This window comes from Pteropus medius, unplaced genomic scaffold (assembly GCF_902729225.1).
Source record: "Pteropus medius unplaced genomic scaffold, Ma_sr-lr_union100, whole genome shotgun sequence".
NCBI classification, from domain to species: domain Eukaryota; kingdom Metazoa; phylum Chordata; class Mammalia; order Chiroptera; family Pteropodidae; genus Pteropus; species Pteropus medius.
In genome coordinates this window covers 1,209,734-1,234,448 of record NW_024355008.1, presented here as the reverse complement: position 1 = coordinate 1,234,448, position 24,715 = coordinate 1,209,734, and the positions used below count along the sequence as shown (strand labels likewise).

At 35.8% G+C, this 24,715-nt stretch overlaps 1 protein-coding gene across 2 annotated transcripts in view; it reads right to left on the bottom strand.

Moving 5' to 3' along the window:
* Nucleotides 1–24,715, bottom strand: part of COL8A1 (collagen type VIII alpha 1 chain) — a 135,162-nt gene that overhangs the window by 32,238 nt on the left and 78,209 nt on the right. For both annotated transcript variants that reach the window (XM_039856946.1, XM_039856945.1), the window contains exon 2: nt 20,815–20,936. The gene's annotated coding sequence lies outside the window, so the exon portion shown is untranslated. The remainder of the gene's footprint in view (nt 1–20,814; nt 20,937–24,715) is intronic.

The window sequence follows — 24,715 nt, the reverse complement described above, 5'->3', positions numbered from 1 at the left end:
TGATAAGCATTATATAACTTTGAATTATTATTATTACCGTAGTTCCAGGATTCAACAAGATATTAATATATCTTTACCAACTAATTCTAGTAACTTAGGCATATCCATACACAAATCATCCTTAAAGGAAATAATTTGTTCTGGCTTAGTTAAGCTAACCTCTGATATACAAATGCTTGCATTGAACAATGTTCGAAACACTTTTTTGAAATAAAGATGTAATTTTGATGCTTTTGAGCAGTTATCAGATAAGAAATTTATTGTGTTGGAGAAGAGAAAAGTATTGAGGATACCCAGTAGAAATAAAAGATGTTAATAAATTTAGAGAAAACTGTAACAGATCAATGAGACTGTATGGAGAAATATACAAAAGAAATAAGGGGAAACTATGAAAGGTTAACATTCTTAGCCTGGAAGCCAAGAACATGGATACAAGCAAAAAGAATTAAAAGACCAACTAAGCAAATCCCTGGTTACCTTGCCAACAGGAATCCTTGCCTTATGTTAATGATATTATAATGAGAAAACCACATGTCAGTGAAGTAAACAGTAACTAGTGTAGTACAATGAGAGCTCCATGCTTCACCTTGAAGAATGGCCTGGGAAGGAGTTGGGAAGTGTTTGTACAGCAAAGATTAAGATAATGAAAGATGGAATGTGGAGTCTAAAAAGAATTTAAACTGGTCTGTATGCTTTGGAACATTTTGTATATTGTAGCCCTGCTGTAAATTCCCTTTGCTGAATGAATGAGATGTTGGTCTGGGAACGGTGGTTTATTTCCTAAATGTTTGTCGTTGTTTGAATAGCAGACTGGAGCTAAGATTGATGTTCCTTTTCCTTGTATTCTCAGAAGGGTGAAACCTGCTCAGAGGAGAGAGAAGGGGAGTGAGTCAGCTGATTCTGTGGTAACCAAGACCATGTCTCTGTGAGCCATATTTTCATGGTGCAACTTATTATATTGCCTACACTTAGTGGCTAATGCAGCAGGTATACATTCCAACATTCCTGGTTGTATCCCGTTAACTATTATTATTAAAAATAACTGTTCTCTTAGTAACAATGAAGAGAAAATACTCCTTTATCAATCCCTTTTAAAATAGAACTATTTTATGCACTGAGGAATACAATATTTGTGCTTAAATTATGGGATGGTTTGTCATGACAGTTAACATTCATGGAGGACTTACTAATTGCCAGGCAGTGTTGAAAGCACTTTATATTGATTAATTCATTTAACTACTAATCTCTTTGAACTGGAAACTATTATCTTAATCATTCCTATTTACCTATCAGGAAACGGAAGCACAGAGGGTTTAAATAACATGTTAAAAAAGTCCCGTAGCCAGTAAGTAGCAGGACTGGAATTAATTGGAACTCAGGGAGACCGCTTCCAGTGTCTAAGCACTGATTTACTCTACCTTATCACCTCATTGAATAGGAACTTTGAATATCTAACAGACTCTGGCACATACTTTCCTTATTCACACCCACTCACAATGATTGAATTTTATTTTTTTACAAATATTGTTCTGCTCTTTTTATTCATTGAGCTGCCAGATCAAAACTCAGGGTTATTGAAGAATACAGCAAAACTATTTATTTAAAAATTTCTGAATACCTCTTATATGTAAAGAGCTCTAAGAGGAATTGGAAATAACAATAAGACATAATCCCTAATCTTTTGTGAAATGTAAAGATATGAGAATAAATTGTCATACACAAAATTCTCTTTTAAAAAAGTCCAGTTAGGTATTGAGAGAATTTGGGGCTGTTATGGTTTTCTTGGTCTCTGGTGAGTGACGGCCATTGTGCCCGAGAAAGTGGAGGCTGTTCTCATCCTATAGGAAATGGAAAGTTCCAGATCAGCCAAAGAGACAACCACTCTTCCAGGTCAAACCACCAACAAATGCTAGGGGTAACTGTGTGGTTACTTGGGGAAGCAGGGCAGAGTGAAGGGTGGCCAGTACTGAGCTGGCCAGTCCCTGGGAGGTAGAAGCAGTAGACCCTGTTCCTGAGTGCACTCTCTGGTGCACTTGCCCTGAGGTCACATCTGAGCTCTGAAAATTATTACCTGCATGACCTTGTGAAGTTCGATTTTTTTAAAAAGTCTTTTTATGCTTCACTTTCCTCTTCTACAAAATGAGGATAATAATAATATCTACCTCACAGATATTTATGCAGATAAAAGTAAATATAGGTAAAGTGCTTAGAATGAGGTCTAACGCAGAGTAATGATAAGTATCAGCTGTTATTATTGTTAATGTCACTGATGGAGACAGGAGAGGATCCAAGGAGTTTGACAGGAGAAGCACAGCCTACCTCAGTTGAAACCCAAGGAACCCATCCCTCACTCCTCCCATCTCCCAGAATAGATTTCTCTGCCTCCCAGTTGTTTCATCTTTTGAAGAGATTTATAGCAATGAAGTATGTGCTTGTACTCCCTCTTTTTAATTAAAGTTATTTTCATGTTGGATAATAATTCATTGTTAATGATATCTCCTTTTGAATATTTAACAGATTCTGTTTCTTCATTGGCTTTCAACCATGGAAACTGGAGCAAGAAATCAAATGACTGCACTCGCAATTCTAAGAGCAAATTGCATAATCCTCAGTGATACTGAGGCACAGCTGCCTTGCCTTATGTAAAACTATGGATCTTAAGCCTCTAGTTCTAAATCTTCTTTTGAGATACTGTTCACTGCTACTTGGAAGCCGTGGATAAAAAGTGTCCACTTAATAAGTTTAGTTCTCACTTAGCCATTACGACAAAGGGGACATTAATTCCAACTACCACTCAGATCGGGCCAAGAAAGGCCTCTACCCTGACCTTCCTGAAGCTTTGCCTCCTCTAACTGCCGTGGTGAGGAGCCAAAGGAGAGTGCTATCCAGAGCCCACGCTCTTCTAGACAATGCTATGGCTATGCAAGACCCTGACATTGTCTATCTACATGACCTCGAGCTCTTTCCAGTGCCTACGCGGTCTTTTTCTCAAGATTCAGCCTCCTGAGATGAACTGTTCCCTGGAGTATGCACCTCTGGGTCTAATGTGGGATCAGGGAGCAGCTGTTTGTTAGGGATTGTGGATGGAGTTGGCTGAGCAGATGGGGTGTTCACATTGATGGTTGTCAAACCTGTCATAGTCCATTGCTGAGCTGGAGGTGGGAATGAATAAACCTGTGGTAGGCTTAATTCCTGAGCCTCTGCATGCTGTTGCAGCTCTTCCAGAAGTCCGAGAATTCTAAATTTGAATGTGGCCTTCCAGGTTGTTATTAATGTATATTTGCCAAGCCAGAGGGAGAGAACATAAGTGGTTTAATATTTTGTTAGCTTGATTTAGAACTTTTAATATTTAAATATATGGAATGTGGGCCTCCATTTGTACTCTTGCCCAAAGCATCACACATGTTAGGGGTGGGCCTGATTTACATAGATACACATAAAAAACCCCATGCTAAAATGTACACGATTTTCTTTGCTGACACAGAAATGCCCAAAAAAACAGAGCAGGCAGTTCAAAGGCAGGAGCTGAGGAAAACTGACAAAATAGCAGAATGACTACCTATTGCCATTTTTATTCTTTCTTTATCTTGCAAATGAGATTTCTGGAAAGGGAAATATGATCATAATTAGTACATCAAAACCAATAATGGGACAGTTTCATGGGAAAAAAGCTGAAGAAAGCAGAAGAAAAGTTTTCAGATGCTGGCTGTACCAAACATGGTATGTATCTGCTCCTTGCTAGCCAAAGCTGGAATATCTGGAATTCTTAATAAAAATTCCAGGAAAACTGGGGGCAGCGTATATAAATTTAAGAGGAAAGAAAGATGTCATCTTCTGTGAAAGTCATAAGTACAAAGAATAAGGTGTTAACAAGGTTCCAGCAGGGTGTGGCAGGGTGAATGTTTTCTTTTTTCCATGTTTCTTATATTTTTTCTACATGTCTGAAGCCACAGCTTATTGAAGAGAGAGGAGTACCCTTTCCTTCTCTCCTTAGAGTTCCCAGGGGGAGAATTGCTTGACCTCCTTGGCATGGTGGCATTTCTGGCATGCACACAACTGCCAACTACTCCTCCTGACCTGGTAGTTCCAGCTTTGCTTTATTTCTGTACCACATGTGAAGAGGTGAAAACTAGTAATAGCTAGTAAAGAAGAAACAGACTTAGAAATCAGATTCTTTCCATTTGGATTTCAACCCTGAGGATTAAATGGGGACTCCTTTAATAAGTCAATCTCAGCCTTTCCACTTATAATTATTGTGGACTCTGGCAAATCATTGCATCTCAATGAGCCTGAATTTCTTCAGGTGTGCCGTGAAAATAAAAACAAACTACCTCAGAGAGTTATTTAGAAAATTGCCAACGTAGTGCCTGGTATACGATAGATGCTTCCAGAATGTTTTGGAGGCTCTTCCAAATAACGTAATATTTTTAAATTGGTAATTAATTTTAATTAAATAATATTCTTTAAATAAATTTAAATTATTATTTGAATAAATTTAAATTACTAAGTACATTTAATTACTATTTAAATAAATTTCTAACTGTACCCCTCCCCAAGTTTATTCAATCATCGTCCCTACATACATGTTGGAGGTATAGTTCTGGACAGTGAGTCTAGGAGGAGAGCCAGAATGAAACTAGAGAATGTTGTTTGATTATTTTCTGCCTGCCTTCCAAGGAACTCCTGAGTTAAAAATTCATCTGGCTTCCATTTCCCGCAGAATTTTGCTTATTTGAAATGTTCAAGAAATCAATTGATCTGACTTCAAACAGAGTAGGTTTTGCCGGCTGTGTAAAAGCCCAAACCCCCATCTGTGTCACTCCCAAGTCTGGACTTCGCCAGCAGCCAACTCCTTTCATACCTTAGGAAAGGACTTCTTTTTGGCGGCTTACCCTCTGTGCTGAGCCAAATGTCAGGCTGGGAATTGAGGCAATAAATCTCTGTGATTCTTCATATTTGGAATTTCTCCTGCTGCTTCTGATAAGGAAATGACAGAATCTCTCAGCTCTATGCATGAACCTCAGAGAAATTTGTAATCCAAATCATGTTTTGCTCACAAAATGGAAAACAAAATGTGCTAAACCTGGCTTTGAGTTAACTTAGATGGTTTTGAGGACTTGGATAGTGAATGTAGAAACTATCTTTGTTCTTGACTGGATTGCACTTGGAAATTTTTAGAATGAAAACAGGTTCCTCTCTATCTTAAAAAATTCTGATCAAATCTTTCTCAATATGTGTGGGGGGAGGATATGGGAGGGCAGTAAAATTCTTCTTAGATGAAGTTTTTTGCAAAGGATCTTTCTTGCCTTCCTATATTAAGAACAGACCTCACTATGGGTTGCACTCTCCTTGGCCAACTACATGCATCTACTTTGGTACTTTCCAGTTTTGTACTAAGCCTCAACGACTGACTGAAATGGATGTGATACGGGATGAGCAAGTCCTCAAAAATGGAAAGATTTTCTCATGATCTATCCACATTCTCTGAGAAGCCAACCCATGTCTGGCTAACTCCCTGCATGATCATAGCGAAAAGAGATTCTCAAAATAAAACAAGGAAAACATTTTTTTTTGTTGTTGTTTCTAGTTGATTTTTAGTATGTGCTATCCAACAGCACTGACAACATTCACCGTCTTGCATTTTAGTGGAAGTGGTAAAAATTACTTGGAACAAAAAGCTTCATTCAGTAGCAGTTCCTCGGCTCTAGCTCTTGTTTGTCTGAGACTCACAACCATGAACGAAGAGGAGGTGATGGATCATCATCTATGGTCAGAATTCTGCAGGAGTTTGGTTAGCCCTGATATAATGTCGACTAGCAAGTGTCCCATTTCAAAGGAACCATGGTTTCGATCCATGTTGTATACCATTTAAAATGAGTTTCTTTCTCTTTCCCAAGTCTACAGTCAGCTCCTAATTTTGATTTTGTTGGCACAGAGTAAAATGATCAATGATTCTGAAACATTCACCATTTTGAGTGAATTGGTCTATCCATTGTTTTTACTATTGAAACAATTGGCTTGAGTTTCACTGATTTAACTAGCTCTTTTGGTGTCATGTAGATACTACTTTCTAAACTAGTAAAGTAGAGTCATTGTGTGGCTAATAAAAATATTGGTTGATCTAAAAATCATGTATATTTGATCTTGGAATGTGTTTCTTACTTATGTTTGAACATGGTGTGCCTGATGTCCTAAGAGTTAATTTCAATAACATACTAAAGTCACAGAGTGAAAAATACACCCAGACTTTACCTTTTAACCTTTACTTGCTTCTCCCTTTTCCTCATGTCCACACTGTGACTTGGGACAGGGTAGATTAGGAAATCCTTTTGAGGACATTTTTGAGTTAGAAGTCTTTCTTTGCTTTTTACACTTACCATAAAAAAATTTGGAAGCTCTGACAGAACTTAGAAAGTATATAACAAATACAACTCACTTACTTTACATTTATTATGCATTTGTTAAATGCATTCATTTAACAAATATGTCCTTGGTGTCTACTGTGGGTCAGGCAGTGGCAAAGAAGATCTGTAAGATTCATGTTCTCATGGAACTTATATTTTAGTAGAGGGAACCAGATAATAAACCAAACCAGATAATTTTAAATAGAGGCAAAGGCTATAGAAAAAAAGGACAAGATTCTGTGATAGGATGGGAGTGGAATTGAAGCTACTTTAGCTAGGCAGTCTGAGAAAGTCTTTCTGAGGAGGTGGCAGCTGAACGTAACAAAGAAGCCAGCCATGTGATACTCTGGACAGTGTGAAGACAGGGTGCTCAGCAAGTGTCAAGGCTAATAATAGTTCTTTATCGTAAGGATTAAATGAGTTAAAAGGTGCCTGTCATCCACAAACGCTAACTGCTTTTCATTCATTAAGTATTCTCTGAGTATCTACCAGGTTCCAGTCTCAGTGCATGAGTTGCATGGAGAGTCCTGACTTCATGGAACTCCCTCCAGACTCCAGTGCAATGATTCTCAGTGTGTGGTGTACAGACCATCTCCATCTTATTCACTGGCCTTCCTTGTTCCTAGTCTCCTCCCCCATGGAGTCTGACTAGATAGGTCTGTGGTGGCCACCAGAAAGCCACATTTTCTACAAGCTTGCTCCAGTTGATTTTTAGGCCTACTAAACATTGAGAACCATGGTTCTATTGGATAAATTGTGACTAATCTCAATATGGTACATGATACAGAATCAAGTACAGTTGACCCTTAAACAACACGGGGATTAGAGATGTTGACCTCTGCACAGTTGAAAATCCCCATGTAACTTTTGACTTCCCCCAAATTTAAGTTGTCCTTGAGTATCTGAAAGGGATTGGCTCCAGGACCCCCTGCAGATACCAAAATCCATGTGTGCTCAAGTTCCTTATATAAAATGGTGTAGAACAATGCATACAGTTGGCCCTCCGCATTTAGAGACTCTCAATTGCAGATAGAAAACACTGTTTTCGATCCATGGTTGGTTGAATCCATGATGCAAAAGCCGGGGACATGGATGGCTGACTGTACACTTACTGATAAAAATCTGTGTATAAGTCTGCAATTCAAACTCTGTTTTTCAAAGGTCAACTGTATAAGCAATTGTCCCAATGCAAGGGGTATGTCATAACGCTCAAGAGTAGCTCTGCCTAGTTTATGAAGCCGTAAATATCATGGACTTGTTTCATAATTAACATCCTGTAATCTTTAGGCCTAATTTTTTTTTTGTTGATCTTGAGTTGGCTGGGGATGTTGTACATTTTGGATTAACCTGCTTTTGGCTATGGTTTGGAAGATTCGTCTGGTACTCTTAAGTATCATTTAAAACCCACCAAAGAAAAAAAGGCTTTTACCTTTTAGGAAGATTGTGCCAACCAATGTCTGCCAAAGGCTCTTGTATTCTAGAAGAAATTCTGCTTGTAAGTAAACTGGCCTAACTGAAGCTCCTCCCTTGGGCTCTTCCCCATACTTATTTTTAAAGTGCAATGTCACCCAAAAGGAAGATGAGAAAAATTTATTTTATTATCTCTCTTTGGCTTTCTACTAAAATGTATCCTCTTCATTTTCTCATTTTAGTAGGACTTATATACATTTCTAAAAGAATCTAGTATCTCAAAGAACAATGGACACAGAAACAGATTCATGCTGACCTACTCAAGGCTGAGTGATAACTACTGCTAAAATTCAGACTAGATCCCAGGCCAGCCTATACTGTAAGAAGGGTGAGGCTCTGCTTTCCCATCAAATACTATACTAAAATGATGTGTACCAGCCAATTCCTCTTTTATTTCTTATTCTTCTCTCTTTCCTAATTTCCATCCATAGCTACTCAATAGCTGTGACCAGATAGAATGGTGGCAATGGAAAAAAGGCTGTCTCTGAGCACAAGGTCAGAACTGGTAGGGGTGACTTAACCAATGAAAGTTTAAAGCAAGTTGGAATCTTAGGCAGGGATCTCAGAATCTTAAGATGGACTTGAGTGGACAGAAAAAAGAAATCAACTTTTGGGGCTACTAGCCTTTTAATTATTGAACTTTTTTTGTTTATGTCCAGGTTAGTAATGTCCCCTCAAAAAAGAGTGAAAAGAATAGGCGAGAAATGTAGTCCACATAAACACTGGAAGAACCTAAGATAAAGATCTGATAATGCTGTCAGTGTCAATGAATGATATAAATACCTAGGGCAATGAGAACTCAACTCTGACACCAGAGAAAAATAGTATATTAGACAAGAGCTGCTCACCTAGGGAGAAATAATTTCTTCTAATTTTTATTAGCTTTCACCTGACAACATGGCTTTTTGCATAAAAAAAATAGAAAGAAGAGAATCCTTTCTTATCTTAGATTTAACAATTTATTCAAGCTTTTTTTTTTTTAATTCATTCATTCAGCAAAGATTTGCTGGGTGTTATGTGTGTGCCAGGCACAATTCTAATTGTTGAGGATAGAGCAATAAAGAAGACAGAAAGGATCCTGACTTTACAGACTTTATATGCCATTAGAATTGTATCTCTTTTTCATTTATAAAAATGATCATAGCTAATTACTATCCATCAGACAAGCTAAAATGTCAAAAAAAAAAAGCCATTCTCTATAAAAGTGTAGATCTGATAGAGGAACTATATTTCTTTGGAATTTAGTGTCCTTCGGTTTCGTCTGCACGTGAGTCAAACAATTTCTGTGTGCATTTTAAAACTACTGTTTACTTGGTTTTGGCTCTATCCTGGATTTACTGGTGATTTTGGCTAAGTCTTTGTATCCCCAAAGTGTTTTCTTTTCCTTATTAATCACACATGGGTGATGTGATGACACTGTCCCCAAATCTTTTTACAACATAGGTGCCTGGAAGTTCAAAACTCTGGTTCCCATGAAAGAGCCACTGGCTCAGAAATCCAGCACGTTTCTTCTCCATTTCCATCATACCATTTCTTTCTCAAGAGTATAAATCACCTGGCTATATTTAACATTCCTTTGAACCGAACCATGAACTTTTACCTTGTACTTCTTGAAAAAGTAGAGAGCTAAGCTTCCATATTTATATTTATAAATGTGTCCTGAACAGAAGGCACAACTTTATAATTCTTTAGTCATGGGTCTTTGAAAATATTTTACAAAAGAACATTTAATTTAGAAACAGATCAGGCTGACTGTCTGGTTCAGGATTCTATCTCAGAGTGGGATCTCATGTGGTGGCAGAATAACATTATTACTGTACATGGCTCATACTTAAAAAGATGGTGACATATCCTAAAGATTCTTGAATTAAAAATTTTTTTCCCTTTCAAAAATTAATTCTGAAATAAAATTAACCCATACAATTAGAGGGTTATAAATTTTGAAAAACTAATTCTACCCTAGGCTTTCCTATTTTGGAAAATGAAATTACTATTTATCCAGTTGCTTGGGCTCAAAGTTTAAGAGATGTTCTTTTTAAAACATTTTTTGCATCAAAATTCTGAGTTTATGTGGTCTTTTCCTAAAGTTAATATTTATTTTGATAAATGCATAACCACATTTTAAATTGAAGTTTTGAGAAAAGCTATAGTTAAATAACATTGCATGTTCACAAAAAATAATGTTGACAACTAATCCTATTTCTCTAAAAATTAGTTTCTCAAAATTATCACAGTTTCTAAAGTCTGACCTTACTTTGGACAGCAACAATCCTTTTTTCTTCCTTCCTTCCTTCTCTCCTTCCTTCCTTCCTTCCTTATTTCTTTCCTTCCTTCCTTCTTCTCTCCTTCCTTCCTCCTCCTCCATCCTTCCTTCTCTCCTTCCTTCCTTCTTCCTTCCTTCTTCCTTCCTTCCTTCCTTCCTTCCTTCTTTTTTCCTTCCTTCTTCTATCTTCTTCTTCCTTCCCTCCTTCCTCCTTCCTTCCTTCCTTCTTCTTCTTCCTTCCTTCCTTCCTTCTTCCTTTCTTCCTTCTTCTTTCTCTCTCTCTCTCTCTTTCTTTTCTTGTGGTAAAAACAGATAACATGAGATCTACTCTCTAAATAAATTTTTAAGGGTATAGTATAGTATTGTTAATAGTAAGCACGCTGTCATGCAGCAGACCTCTAGAATTTATTCATCTTGCACATCCGACACTGTATACCCATTGAACAGCAGATCTCCACTTCTCTCTCCTCATCCCCTGGCAACCACCATTCTATTTCTGCTTCTATGAATTTGACTGTTTTACATACCTAGGAGATGTTCTTGATATCTCTTTTTCTCATGTATCTAATCCATCAGCAAGTTTTAGGATCTCTGCATGAAAACTTATCCCTAGTCACCGTTACTAAGGTATCGCATTTTGTCTAGACCACTGTAATAACCCCTTAACAGGAGTCCCTGCCTCCTTGGTTAATCCCAGAGAAGCCAGAGTGATGATTTAAAGATATAGATGAGATTTTGCCGCTCTCCTCTTCAAAACCCTCCCAGGCCTCCTTACCCCAGCTTGTGTAAATTCTGAGCTCCTGCCACAGATAGTCTGCAAGGCCTACATGATCTGGTCCTGCCCTCTTCCCAGACACCATCTCTGTAGTCACTGTGCCAGTGGTCTCCTTGCTACTTTGGAACAAGTCCAGCAAGCTCCCAACCCTGGGAATTCCAACTTGCAGCTAGTACCCTCTGCCTAAATTGCCTTTCAGATCTTTGTACAATCTGGTCTCCTCCAGACCTCATCAAATGTCACCTCTTCAGAGAAGCCTGCCCTGATCATCCAGTTTAAAGCCGTGCCCTTAAGGCCCCCACCATTCTCTACGCCTTTTCCTCACTTGGTTTTTCTTCATTACCAGAAACTGTATTGCATATTTATTTGTTTTCATGTTTACTGAATTATCTCCAACTAAATAGAATGTTAGCTTTGAAGGTGGAATGCCATTTTTGGCTTCATTCACTGCTAAGTCCCCTAAACCTAAAACAGTACACATAGTAGATTCTATTGAGTAAATTAATAAAGAGTTTTTGCTATCCTTAAGGCTGAATTAATCTTTTATTTCTACCATATTTGTACAAGAAACATTTTTCTAACTCAAGTATCATAGGACAGTCATCTGATGTCAGGATTTTATTGTTAAAATAAATTATAATTGTGGGGCAAGCTTAGGCCTAATAATTAGGATATGTGGACCCTCCACCATTCATTTTTTTTTCAAGCTATTTAAAATTTCTCTTTTTCAATTTCCTTCATTTCTCAAACAAGGTTGGTAATAAAACTTATCTAGCCTAATTCTGGGTTTGCCGTGATGAGTAAGTAAGTGGAAATACTTAGAATGACAACAAAATCTATTAAAGTGAGATACTAATATTTCACTCTACTATATTTTAATGATTATTCTTTATCCTCTAACTCTGTCTATGTGTTTCTTTCTCTTCATTACTATGAATCTTTATATAAGCAGGTCTTAGTATGTTACACAAACACAAATGCAAAGCAAACACTAATACTTTGACTTGATAATCATCCTGTAGTGTTTGGTTTACTGAGGTAAGAAATGGTTAGTAACTGAGAAGTCTTGGATAATGAGCTAAAAGGATTAGCCAGGACTAGGAAGAAACCTAGGGTAAAAGAAGTCTGTAGTAGGGGCAGGGAAGGGGGGGTTGGACCTTAATCCATCAGCAAAGATGTGATTTTTCTGCAGAAGACATTTGTTGAGGACCTTTGAGTGGCATGACAGGCAGGAGTGTAGGGCTCAGATGCATCCGCTAAGTACAACATCCAGAAAGAGAAGTGAAACATAGACCTCCCTGGTCGAGCTCTTCAGTTCTCTGCAAACTCCACAAGTGTTGTTATTTGCTGTTAGCACTTCTTGACAATAGACCAGGAGATAGAATCTGCTGTCCAGCTTCTTCCTCACATGCAGAACAATTTGAGAAAAGACAATATGATTACTGCCCATTATCTCCTTGTTTACAATTGTGATCCTATTTGCTGGATAACTTGAGCAGTTACTCTAAGATGTAATATAGCCTTAAGGAACTCCCAAACCATGTAAGCTGAATTTCTATTTTTCTACTTTATAGATGGAGAAAGCGGACTCCAGAGAAGTTAAGTAACTTGTTCAAGATTGCATAGCAAGTTGAAAATTGATTCCGAGTTGGTGTTCTTTTTGCTGCATTATGGTATCTTTGTGTAGGTAGAAACATTTCTTTAGTTATTACGCATGGATTGATTTCATTTGGAAGAATAAGATGACTTAATTATTTTAGTTTTTATTTTATAAAAATTTTCAGATCCATATCTGGGGACTGAAGACCATTTCCAGGTACCAATTGTTTCAATAAGTATTTTAAATTGCTGGTTTAAGAAAGGCTGGCTAAAGTAATATCTCCTTAGGAGCTGTCTGGGTTCAATCCCAAGTCTACCAGTTTACTGGCTGGGAAACCTCAGGCAAGCTTCTCAGTTTCTTGGTATATCTGGGGTTATATTTCCTGTCTGTAAAATGGAGATAATAATTGTATCTCTTTCATTGGGCTGCTATGAATAACTGAACACATATAAAGTATTAGAATAGTGCCTAGCACATAGTTAGTGATATATACATGTTTCTTTTTACAGTAACTAGATACAAATGTAGATAAGACTAGAGTACATTAGAGCTTGTGTCAGGAGTTCTCATCTTGAACATAGTTTTGTAAAAGTTTTCAAGTGAAAACATTTTTGTAGTGTTTAGATGCAGTAACACAAAGCTGTCACTAGATGGCAATTGTGGTCCATTGTGAGTTCAGCGGCTCCAGGTTTTAGCAGATGAGTGAAACCCTGGAATTTGTTTTCTGTGCCCTGGAGTATTGTGAACTCAGGCTGCCCCTTCCCCATAAGGTGAGCCTTAAAAAATAAAAACAAAAAACTGTTACAGCCAGCGGAAATCAGCAAAATTTGCCTTCTGTGGCCACTCTTGAGACTCACCCACAGTGCCCAATCCACCTCATAGCAGCCCTGCAGAAGCCTGGGTTTATCTGCCAATATCCCATTGTGAATTTGTTTATCAGGCGTGCTGTCATCAAGTGACAAGAGGGCAGTGCTACAATCCTGTGTTAAGAAGATTAATTAGTGGTTTTCAAAATTAGTGGTTTTCCGGTCCCCCACAGGAGCTTCAGTACCACCCAGGAACTTGTTAAAAATGTAAATTATTGGGCACTATCTCAGACCTACTGAACAAGCATCAGTGTTTTAACAAGCCTACCTTATGATTCTGATGCCTCCTAAAGTTTGAGAACCACTGAAATGAACCAATACTTAGCATCATATAAATGTCGGTGCTGGGTGGGTCCTTAGACAATATTTTTCCCAACCCACTCATTTTGCCGAGAAAAAAAACTGAGTCCAGAGAAGTTAAATGACTCACTGAAGACACAGGGTTAGGCTTGTGGCAGAGAGTGGCCCCAGGATTCTAAGTTGTATCCTCCTGTTTTTCCCACCATACTCTGCACTCCTTGCCGCCTCAAAACTGAGACCTCTAGGTACACACATTTTAGCCTGATATCTCTTCATGAAGAAAAAAAAATCCCTATTTATTTATACAGGAGTTGGTTCATTCATCTCAACAGACATTTTTGCAGGGATAAAAAATGCGTGCGATGCAATGAGTGTGATGCATTTTCAGTCGTGTGTGTATGTGTCTTAAAAGCGAAGGGATCAAGTGAAAAAGTGTCACGTTCTCAAATACTAGGAGACGCAAATGTGCAGGGTCCCCTGGGAAATGGGCAAGTGCAACTAAGTCAGGCATAGGGATTAAGGAAGACAGGTAAGAGGAGGACGCTCCAGAGCAGAACTTTGGGTGATGGGTAGGAATTCATCAGGAGATGAAGTAGGAAACGGACATTTAGAAAGAGGGATCAGCATGTGCTAGGGCATCGGGCCATGAAATAGTGTGGGCAATCGTCAAGAATTTGGTTTGATTGAAGGGAAGGGTGTATGTGGAGGAGTTATCGTGTTATAAATAATAATAATATTACTACTAATAATAATATCTGACACTTATTGAATGTTAACTATGAATGTTAACTATGGGCCAAGCACTGTACTAAGCATTTGACATCTAATATTAGTTGATTTAATTTTTAAACAACTTTTAAACTGCTGTTGTTCCTATTTCATAGATGACAATAGAAATACAAGCACTGTTCTATTTTCCTTCAAATAAATGACTTTCCTTAGGCAGACACTGAACTTAGAAAAAGGCTTAATATTATTTGTTTTAGGATGGTCTCTATAATGGATAGTAGATTGTATTTTGGGGGGATAAGGAATATGTTTTTAATACGTATAATTTTATTATAAGCATATTTTTCATAAATGCATAAAATCAGAAGGATTTTGACATTCTTTTTTAACACAAAGAATAAATGTCCCATTATTCTTTGGTCTATCAGCAGCTGTGGAAGTAGCCGATTTCTCATGATAATAGGTAATTGTGCCTGAAAAGTGGCAAAGAAAGCTCCTTTAAATTATTTGATTCGCTGAAGAAAGAAAGCTGAGTAATGAGTTAGTGACTTGGTTTGAAATCATTGGCTTTGTTATATTTTTGGTTTTCACATTATACGTGTTCACTGTGAATATGCTTTTTGTATAATTACATGAATATTAGTCAATATTAGCATTTTTCTTCCTTACATAGGAGAATTGACAACAAAACTAAAATTCAAGTTAAAAAGTTCTGGTAGGATTCGAAATACCTAGTCTTTCCTAGGTAAGCTTCCAGAAATTCCTGGATTCTTTGGGAAATTTTATAATGATTTCACTTTTTCCTGAGAAAATAACTATTCTGTTCCTTTGTTTTATCATCTGCAAAACATTGGTATTGGGTGAAATAATCTAGAAGCCCCCTTTCAGCTCCAATGGTCTGTGGATTTATGATTTAATGATTAAATGGCATAAAGAACTCATTTCTGAGATTTCTTTGTAGTAAAATTTTAAAGTTTTCATAAAAGAAGTTATCATACTAAATATTTCTCCATAAATGTTTAAACAGGATGCCTAAAACATCTCTATTTTTCAGTTTTTAGGATCCCTAAGACTCTATCCAGCTCAAAAGATGTGATTATATGATAATCATGTGACATTTTACATATCTCAGGGACTAAGACTAAGGTCTGTTTTAAACAGACATCATTAGATATGATGGATGGCCCGGTTTGTTTTAAGGTAGAAGAGCTGCACTTTACATAATGATCTGCTTTTCTCATTGCTGCAATAACAACTTTGAGTTTTAAAAGTTCAGATTACAACCTTGATCTTTCATGTTCACAACTAAGGGTAAAATTGCTTTCTCAGGACAATCTAGAAAACTCAATTCAATTTTCACCTTCCTTGTCTAGAGAAGTTGAATAATCCATAGGTTGCTTTATCTTGAATCAAAGGAGGGGCAATAACTCCTGAAAAGAAGAACCTAAAGAATGTATAATTATTTTAAAATTTTGTGATCGAGAACAAAATTTGTGTTTTACTCCCCCTAGACAATTTTTGCCTTTCTCATTTGCACTCAATTTTAGAGTTGATTACAATAATTTTTCTATTTACTTATTATACAAGTATTACATGTTTATTCTGGAATTATTGCAGAAAAGTGTAAAGAAGGACATAGAAATATGTAATATTCTGCCACCCAGAGTTGGCTATTGCTAATATTTTTCTCTTTGTTCTTAGGTAAACAAGAACATTAAGAAATTGGCGCTAGAGTAATCGGGGAGATCACTTTATAAGTTATATAAGGGTTTAACTATTATACTGTATTCTTGAAACTAATATAAAATAATAAGAAAAAAGAAATTTGCAACAAATTATACATTATATTTTGAAGTCTTTTTAAAATTAATATATAATTAGCTTATATACACAAATTTTAACCTCTATCTGCAAAAATAGCATATTATTATGCAAAAAGTTACAATATTCTTTTAGTCTCACTATTTTGTGACTTTCAGTGTTGTTTTGATTTAGGTTTTGTTTGTTTGTTTGTTTGTTTTCATCCTTTCTTTTTGCAGAAAAGATTTAAGATAATTTCCACGTGGGTATAATATATAGAGGAAAGCAACCCTCTGAAATGTACGAGATAGTAAATGGTTAAAAGCTTCGGTTCTGCTCCCTGTTGCTAATTTTCAAGTCCTTAAATGAGATAACTTGGTCTACCTCTTAGCACAGTGCTTGAGTCTAAATAGTAAATGCTGAATAGATCTTAGCTTTCCGTGAGTTGAGCTATTTGTTACTGTTTTGTTTTTTTCCTCCTAAAAAAGAATCCATTTTTCCTGAGGATTTTCAGTTAGATTTTCCAAAATGGGAAAAAAAACTACTGCTTTAGGAGTTACATATAAAATATCTTAGTGAGTTGGAAGGGGAAATAAAACATACTGTATTTTATAATAAATTTATATATAATTATAATTTTATATTGCTGATATCACCTAATAGTCCAATATTTCGTTCAGTCATAATGTTTAATGGGAACATATTTTAAAATAAGGTGTGCTACAGAGCCATAAATACAATTTATAGTTCTTTCTGTGATACTTTTACTCTGAGCCTTTCAAGCAAGCATTCAGCAAGTATAAAATGAGCTGTTTTAATGAATGAGCAATTTGAGGTATCAACTAATGAAGTCTGACTTTTACCCTGAATGTGGAAGACGTGAGAATGACCGAATCATTGCCGATAATGTGCATTGCTCTATGCTTGACAGAGTCTTTGGAATTTGTTTCAGCCACATCAAGACAGGTGTATGAATAGGGCCAGTAATGTGAAATTTGTACTGTGGGCTCTGAACAATGGAATTTTTTAGTGCAGTGCCGTCCAATAGAAACAATGTGAGTCACATATGTGACTTCTTATTTTCTAGTAGTCACATTAAAAAAGTTAAAAGAAATAGGTGAGATTAATTTTAGTAATATATTTTCCTTTAACTCAAGATGTCGAAAGCATTAGCACCAATAAAAAGTATTAATGAGATATTTTACATTCTTTCTCATTCACAGTCTTAGAAATCCCGCACGGGTTTTACATTCACTGCACATCTCAGTTGCGACTAGCCACATTTCAAGTGCTCAATCACCACGCTTACCTCATTGCTACCATACTGGACAGTGCAGCTCCGGTCATTCCCTCTTTGAAGGCACCAGAGGGCAGCAGTGTGGTGTAGAGGAAAAAAGACAAAAGGCTAACTTGGAATCATAATATATGTCTGTTCCTAGCTCTGACATTTGATATTGACGTGACTGTGAGCAAGTGATTTAGTTTCTCTCGGTCTCAGATTCCTACTTTCTATAATGGAACTCGTTAATAACTGCCATACTTCTCATAGGAGGCTGTGGGAAAGATTAAATAAGATATTGTATGTGAAAGTGCTCTGTTAGATCATAAAGCACCGGACACATGTAAGGCATTAATACCCCTTTTATTGTACATTTACTCTCATGACTTGCCCAAGGCCACATTCCAAGTTGGTAGGAGAATCAAGGATAGAATCTGGGGCTTCTGACTTCTAGCCATCTGCTTCAACTAAAGGCTGTTCATACCAAGCTGGCTTAAAAACGAAAAACCAAAAAAAAAAAAAAACCTCCCTCCCTCCAAAAAATGCAAATCCTTTTAATTTTTTTTAAAAAAAAAGAGGAAGGAAGAGAGTGGCAATAAGAAGTAAATTCCATATTAAATAGCTGGGTCTTCTTGGCCATTGTCATAATGTTCTGCAGTAAAGTTATACATACAGGACGTTTATATACCTATATGTTAGAATTACAACCATTAAAGATTAGACTTTATTGCTGTCATATAATATAAACCCCCACGTTCTTCAAACTTTCAAACAACTTCTAAATTGAACTGTGGTTTCCCCACTCTATTTATCTCCGAAATATGGTACAACCACAAGAAAGCCCTTCTCTACTGGGTTTGATTAATAAAGCAGATATGGATCAATTCAGCAGGTTTTCCATGGATTATTTTTGGTTACAGATGTAGCTCATTAATTCTCATGTGTGAGATACTACCTCTCTAGTGTGAATCCAAGAGACACATTAATCTCTGAACAGAAAGTGGGAATAATTCAGTTCAATCTATATTTATTTGTGCTTGCTGTGTATAAGGCACATTAGGTATTTTAATGAGTAAAAGGAGTTTGTTTCTATGTTAAGTGTCACTTAGAGATATGTTATTTAACTTGAGGAAAATATAAAATATGCCTAACAAAATGGCTATGTTCTATGTATGACTCAGGAATCTATATTTTTAGAAGGTAAAAAGATGATCAGAAAGGAAATTCCAGATTATCCAAAAATAATTTAAAAAGTCACATCTTTTACTTTTAGAGAGCACACAGAGGATGGGTTATCATGATCTATTTCCATTTTCCCTAATTGTAACCTTATCATGGTTTTCATATTAAATTTTTCAGGTCATTTTTAATTTTTGTTTCAAATTAATTTCTTCTAGAACTTAAAAATCACATAAAGTATTTAGAATTTTATACTATGTGAAATTAAGTACAAGCCAAATTCATTTTCACTGAGAAGACATACATTCAAAAAGTTCTTTATTATTTTTTTCAGTCAAAATCCTTTCTTAAAAATGACTTTCAGTTGGTTATTTTTATTGGAAAACTATCATGTATAAGCTTTGGGCCTGCCTAAATTGATGACCATGTTGAATAAATGTAATTTTTATTTTTGTTTGCTGAATCATCGCTGTTGACCATTGAATAAAATAGTTTATTGAGTAACCTTTACATTTTCATGCTTTTGCACCCTAGTTTAAAAACAAAGCTTAATTTTCTTAAAGTCTAATAAATGTATTTTTGATATTTTCACATAACTTTACAAGCAATTCCTCTCCTCTGCCCTATAATAACCACCTTCTGCATTTTTATGATTTAGTTTAACACTATTATTATAATTTTTTACTAGGTGAGCCCATCAATGCCCTTGGAAACAAGATTTTGCTACAGGAAAATCCAGAAGCTGAGCCTGCTATTGGTTGCAACAATTATAAAGTTTCTCTGGATTGTATTCAGAACCCTACGCTGACATTATGACTAACCGAATTCATGACTTCTGCATCAGCTTCTCTAAAATATGTGATGGGCTTGAGTCCTATAACCTGTTGCTTAAACGAGCATATATTTTTTTATTCAATGGTTATGTGTTATAAATATTTCATTTGATTAACATCTGGCCTTAATGAAATCCAGCCAAAATAATTTACCTGTAGATAAATATGATATCTTAGGAAAATTATTAACATATTTGAATTGCTCCAGGAATTGAGAATGAATTCATTTTAGACCGGATGTGCTCATGTGACATTAAGTGCAGGGCTAGATGCTGAGCTTTTATTTTGTTGCCGTTCCAGTGCACTTCCGGCAAGAACAAAAAATCTGAGGAATCTTAACTATTCATTCTTTAAATTACTAAATACAATTATATAGACTAAAAAAAGCCATTGTACTACTAAATATTAGGAAATATTGAATTGTGTGTCCAAAAGTCACACTTAGAACCAGGCAATAGTAATAAGCATAGAGTGGCTGTGGATACTATGAGATAATGTCTACTTGTCAGAAATGGATGGTATTTTCCATCAAAGTTTGAAAGTTAATGATGTATTTTATATTTTAATTGCTTCTAATGATAGGTCAATTAAGGAAAAAAGATTCTATGGATATATTCAATATCATATGTGAATAAAACTGTATTTATTATATCATGCTCTGTTTCATTCTTCCTAAATTGTCTTTAGAAAAATTTAGGATATGTCACTTGAGTCATCTGAAAGGAATCATTTTTTTCATTACAACTCATAACTTAAAACTATAAAATATCAGCCAGAAAAAAATTGACCCAATTAGGAGAAATTTGATAATGGTAGAAAAGCACATACAGATATGACTAGGAGATGATAAGATTATTTTAATTTTCCCATTTGCACTGGAATTATTTATTTTGCAAATCTCCAGATCTTTTATTACTTAAAACCCCCTGCTGAATCATGAAAAGAAGCTTAAGTTAGCAATTTTCCTCTGCAAAAATCTAGCTGCTAGCATCTGGTGAACACTTGGATAACCTAGTCAGGTCCTATGGAAACGATTATTTTAAGACTATTCAACATGCCTAGAGTTAAAACACCAGAAGCACACTCTGCACATGCATTTTACTATCTAGGATTTTAGAACCTGGCGTTAGTAGCAATGGTCTAACGGTTTTGCAGTGGTGGAGATGGGGATAGGAGATAGGACATGCAGGCAGGCCGGATACCAGAGTGTCAGCCAACCGACCCTGTGCTGCCGACAGTGATCTCCGCGGCCTCCTCCCCTGTGGACCACCAGTGGCCAGGCCACTATGCCGCCCTCCATAGTTTCTCGCACTTACATTTAGACTTGGCTGCCTCTGGGATCAGGACTAGTGTCCTCGCTTGTGCCTTTGTGCTTTCTTGTGCACGCTTAAGGCTGGTTTTTGTCTCTTCACCCTATACTCCGCTTCCAGAACACCGTCTGAAGTAGAAAAAAAAGGATACATTTACTCAGAAAGACAACAAGTAGCTGAATTGTTATCAAAGTGTATTGGTTTAGATCATAGGAGAAATTACATAATAGGAATATATTAATACACACAGAAAAATTGCTATTATTTGCTAAAATTTAAATGCATATTTAGGAGATATTAGAAATCTTTGTATGATGATTAGGAGAGAGAATATTTTTTCGGGGGTGTGTAGGGGGATTCTATATATGTAGATATGCACTTATTTATTTTTACACATATACTATATGTAGTTTTTGTTCAAATAAACAATTTATTATGTATCTTTATTGCTTTTCATGGCTATATTATGTGCTAAGTTCTCATTAATTTAATTCCCATTAGTACAGATTTAAAATAATTTAGGAAGGATTTGGGCATTTGCTACAGAGGAAGCAAATTTGTGAGTAAGTTATACTTCAGGGAGAAAAGTTAGGTTTATTTTTAAAAAGTGAACTCTTCCGGCAACACTTTTTCCACCCAATCTGTATACAACAGTATTTGAGCTAGAAATTATTTTTAGTTATTTATCAAATCTGTTAGGGCTTTAATTTGGCAATACTTACAGGTTTTTGTTTGGGCTTTTGTGCAATTTAGTTGAAGACACTTTAGGATTCATCTATAATGTAGACTTTTTAAAATCGTATTGGACTTCTTTCCACTTAAACACTTAACTCTGTTTTGGATAATAGATACTCTATTTTGTTTTGATACAGTCCTTAAAGACTTGTTTAGGAAATATTTTCTACATTTGTTGTTCAAAAAAGATTTAGATAGACAAAAAGATTTGAAAGCTGGGATTGGTCGATTAGGAAATGATTGCTGAATTGGGTATCCAATATAGAATTTCTGCAATGTGATTTAAATGATATGTTCTAGAGCAGTACTATTCAGTAAAACTTCCTGTGATAATGAAAATCTTCTATATTTGCACTGTATATAGCCATTAGTCATGTATGGCTATTGAGCGCTTGAAATGTGGCTAATACAAATGTGGAGATGTTTTTTTAGTTTTGTTTAATTTTAATTAATTTGAATTTAAATAACTGCTTGTGGCTAGTGGCTACCTTATTGGAAAGTACAGTTTAAGAGTTTATCTATATTCTGTATTCAACATAAAATAAAGAAATACTTGAATATCTTCTAGTTACTGAATGTCTATAAAACATGAGTGTCCCCAAAACACAAGGCCTAGGGCTCTGTGTCATGGCCATCCATAGGGGATCCCAAAGGGTGGGAACAGCAGTATTCTGAACTTTGGGTCAACCTGTGCATTTTCAGATGTAAATACAGTTTGGGTCAGCCATGGGTGACCTGAGAACTTTTTGTTTCTGGAAAGCCATGAGATCTCAAATAATTTCTAGTAATAAAGTTTAGTGATGGTAAATGGACTCAGGGGCTTGAATTTTCCATTCCATTTCTCGTGTAGTGTAACTGGCAGGTAATAGAGATAGATACGAAGGAGATACTCCACACACATAGCTGCCTCCATGAAAAAGAAACCCTCCAGATTCAGACTGGGTAGCAGAAAAAGGCTGATCAATACTTTGGAACCTTTTTCCAAATCATTCTTCAATAAATATTGATTGACGGCTACTATGTGCAAGACACAATCCTTAGTGCTGGAGATAAAATGTTGAAAAAACAAAAAAATAGAAACAGCTCCTGCCCTCATGATGATTAATTGCATTAGACAATAAGATTTTTTTTCCAATATCTTCTTCTAAAATTCATTTTTTCCCTTGAATATGGTGAAAATAAAGCCCCAGCCCCCGGCACACCCAAGGTATGGTCTGTGGCTCCTTCCACCTGGGGTGCGAAACCAGGACCTTCTGCATGTAAAGCAGACGTGCTAACCGCTGCACTATGGAGCCACCTCTGTCTTTTTCTTTCACAGAACAAATGTATAATGAAATGTATGGTTCAATCTGCATTTTTAGATAAATTTTCAAATGTGTCATTGATGGAAATTTAAAGATAAAAAGGATTAAGAATTAAATTAAGTGAATGAAACCACAATACGTAGTACTTAAAGTATCTAAAGACCATAAAATCTGTCTCCAGACACATTAATTGATAATGTCCTTGATTTTCTAGATAGACATTTTGAAAATAATTTTTAAAAACTAACTACGAAGCAAGGAAGAAACCACAGAGAAAAAAGAGATACATTTATTTATATAAATACATAAGAACCATTTGCATATAAAAATTATGAACAAAATTAAAAAGCGAAGAGTTTGCTTTATTCTTTAAAAAATTTATACTCTATGTAGGTTTTAAAATGTGACCCAAAATTCTTTGATCCTCCTTTGTGTTCCCTCCTATTGAATCTGGGAGGCCTTGTGACTGCTTTCACCAGTAGGACACAGTGGAGATGGCACTATATAACTTCTGATGCTAGGTCATAAAAGAGTGTGAAGGTGCTGCCTTATGTGCTGGAACACTGCCTTTTGCAGTCCTGAGCCTTCAAGTAACACATCTGAATTTCCTAAAACACTGTAGATGCTCTAGTCAGCAATGCTAACAGAGCTCGGCTTTCTTTCTCTTTCTGCCAGGGCACTAAACATGTGAGTAAAGCCATTTGGGACCCTGCAGATCAGCCAGGTGAGTAACCCACGAGAGCAGGAAAAACTCCCAGCCGAGACCCATAAAATTGTGAGATGAAATATTTGTTGCTTTAAACCACTAAATTTCAAGGTTTATTATGCAGCAGTAGAAAACTGGTGCATATCCTCTTGTATGTATAGTTCACAATAAAAAATTTAAAAATTAAGTGTAAAAGACACTCTGAGAAATTATTTGCCAGAATTGACAAAGACAGTCTCAGTATTCTTTCTATATAAAGAGATCTTACAAATCATTGAGAAAAACTACTAATACCATGTAGAAAAATGGGAAATTAAATGAACATAAAATTTACAAAAGAAAAATAAAAAGGCTACTAACCATGAAAAAAAGTTCAAATTTATCTGTAAGTAAAAGAAATGTGAACTAAATGAAAATAACTAAAAATTAAAATTTTGGTTATTAAATTGGCAAAGATAAAAATAATATTTAATGTTGGTTTGAGTTAAGTGGGAGTATAAATGACACAAAATTTTTGGAAAATAACTTAATATTGTGTATCTAGAGCTTTTAAAATATCATATTCTTTGACCTTGCTAGGAATCTAGAAATTCAGGTAAGAAAGTAATAATAGAATTGAAGTAAAAAATAAAATGCTTATTATCATTCTATTTATGAGTAAAAATATGGAAACAATCTAAATGTCAATCAAACAGTTAAATACATTATGTATTTCATATTACAGAATATTATTTTATTATTTAGAATACAATTTTGAAGATATTTTATTTGCTAATCCTGACCTGGGGACACAATAGTAGAGCAGAAAAAACTGGTATATTATGGTCACATAGACCAAGCTTTGAATCCTGGATTTGCCACTTACTTTTGCTGGATATTTGCAAATATGATTTATACCTCTGAGTTTCAATTTTTATATAAGGAAAATGGGGCTAAATACCTATTCCGTTGGGTATAGTGATAATTAAATGAAATTATCTGTCTGCTGCCTGTCTGTCTGCATAATAGTTCCTCAGCAAGTAGTATCTCTTTTCTTACAATCTAAAAATACTATCTGAGCTCTATATCCAAATTCACTGAAAGTTCTTCCATTCTGTCTTCCTCTATATACATACCCCTTTCCACCATAGTCCAGTCTCTACACCAATAGCCAGAGATATTA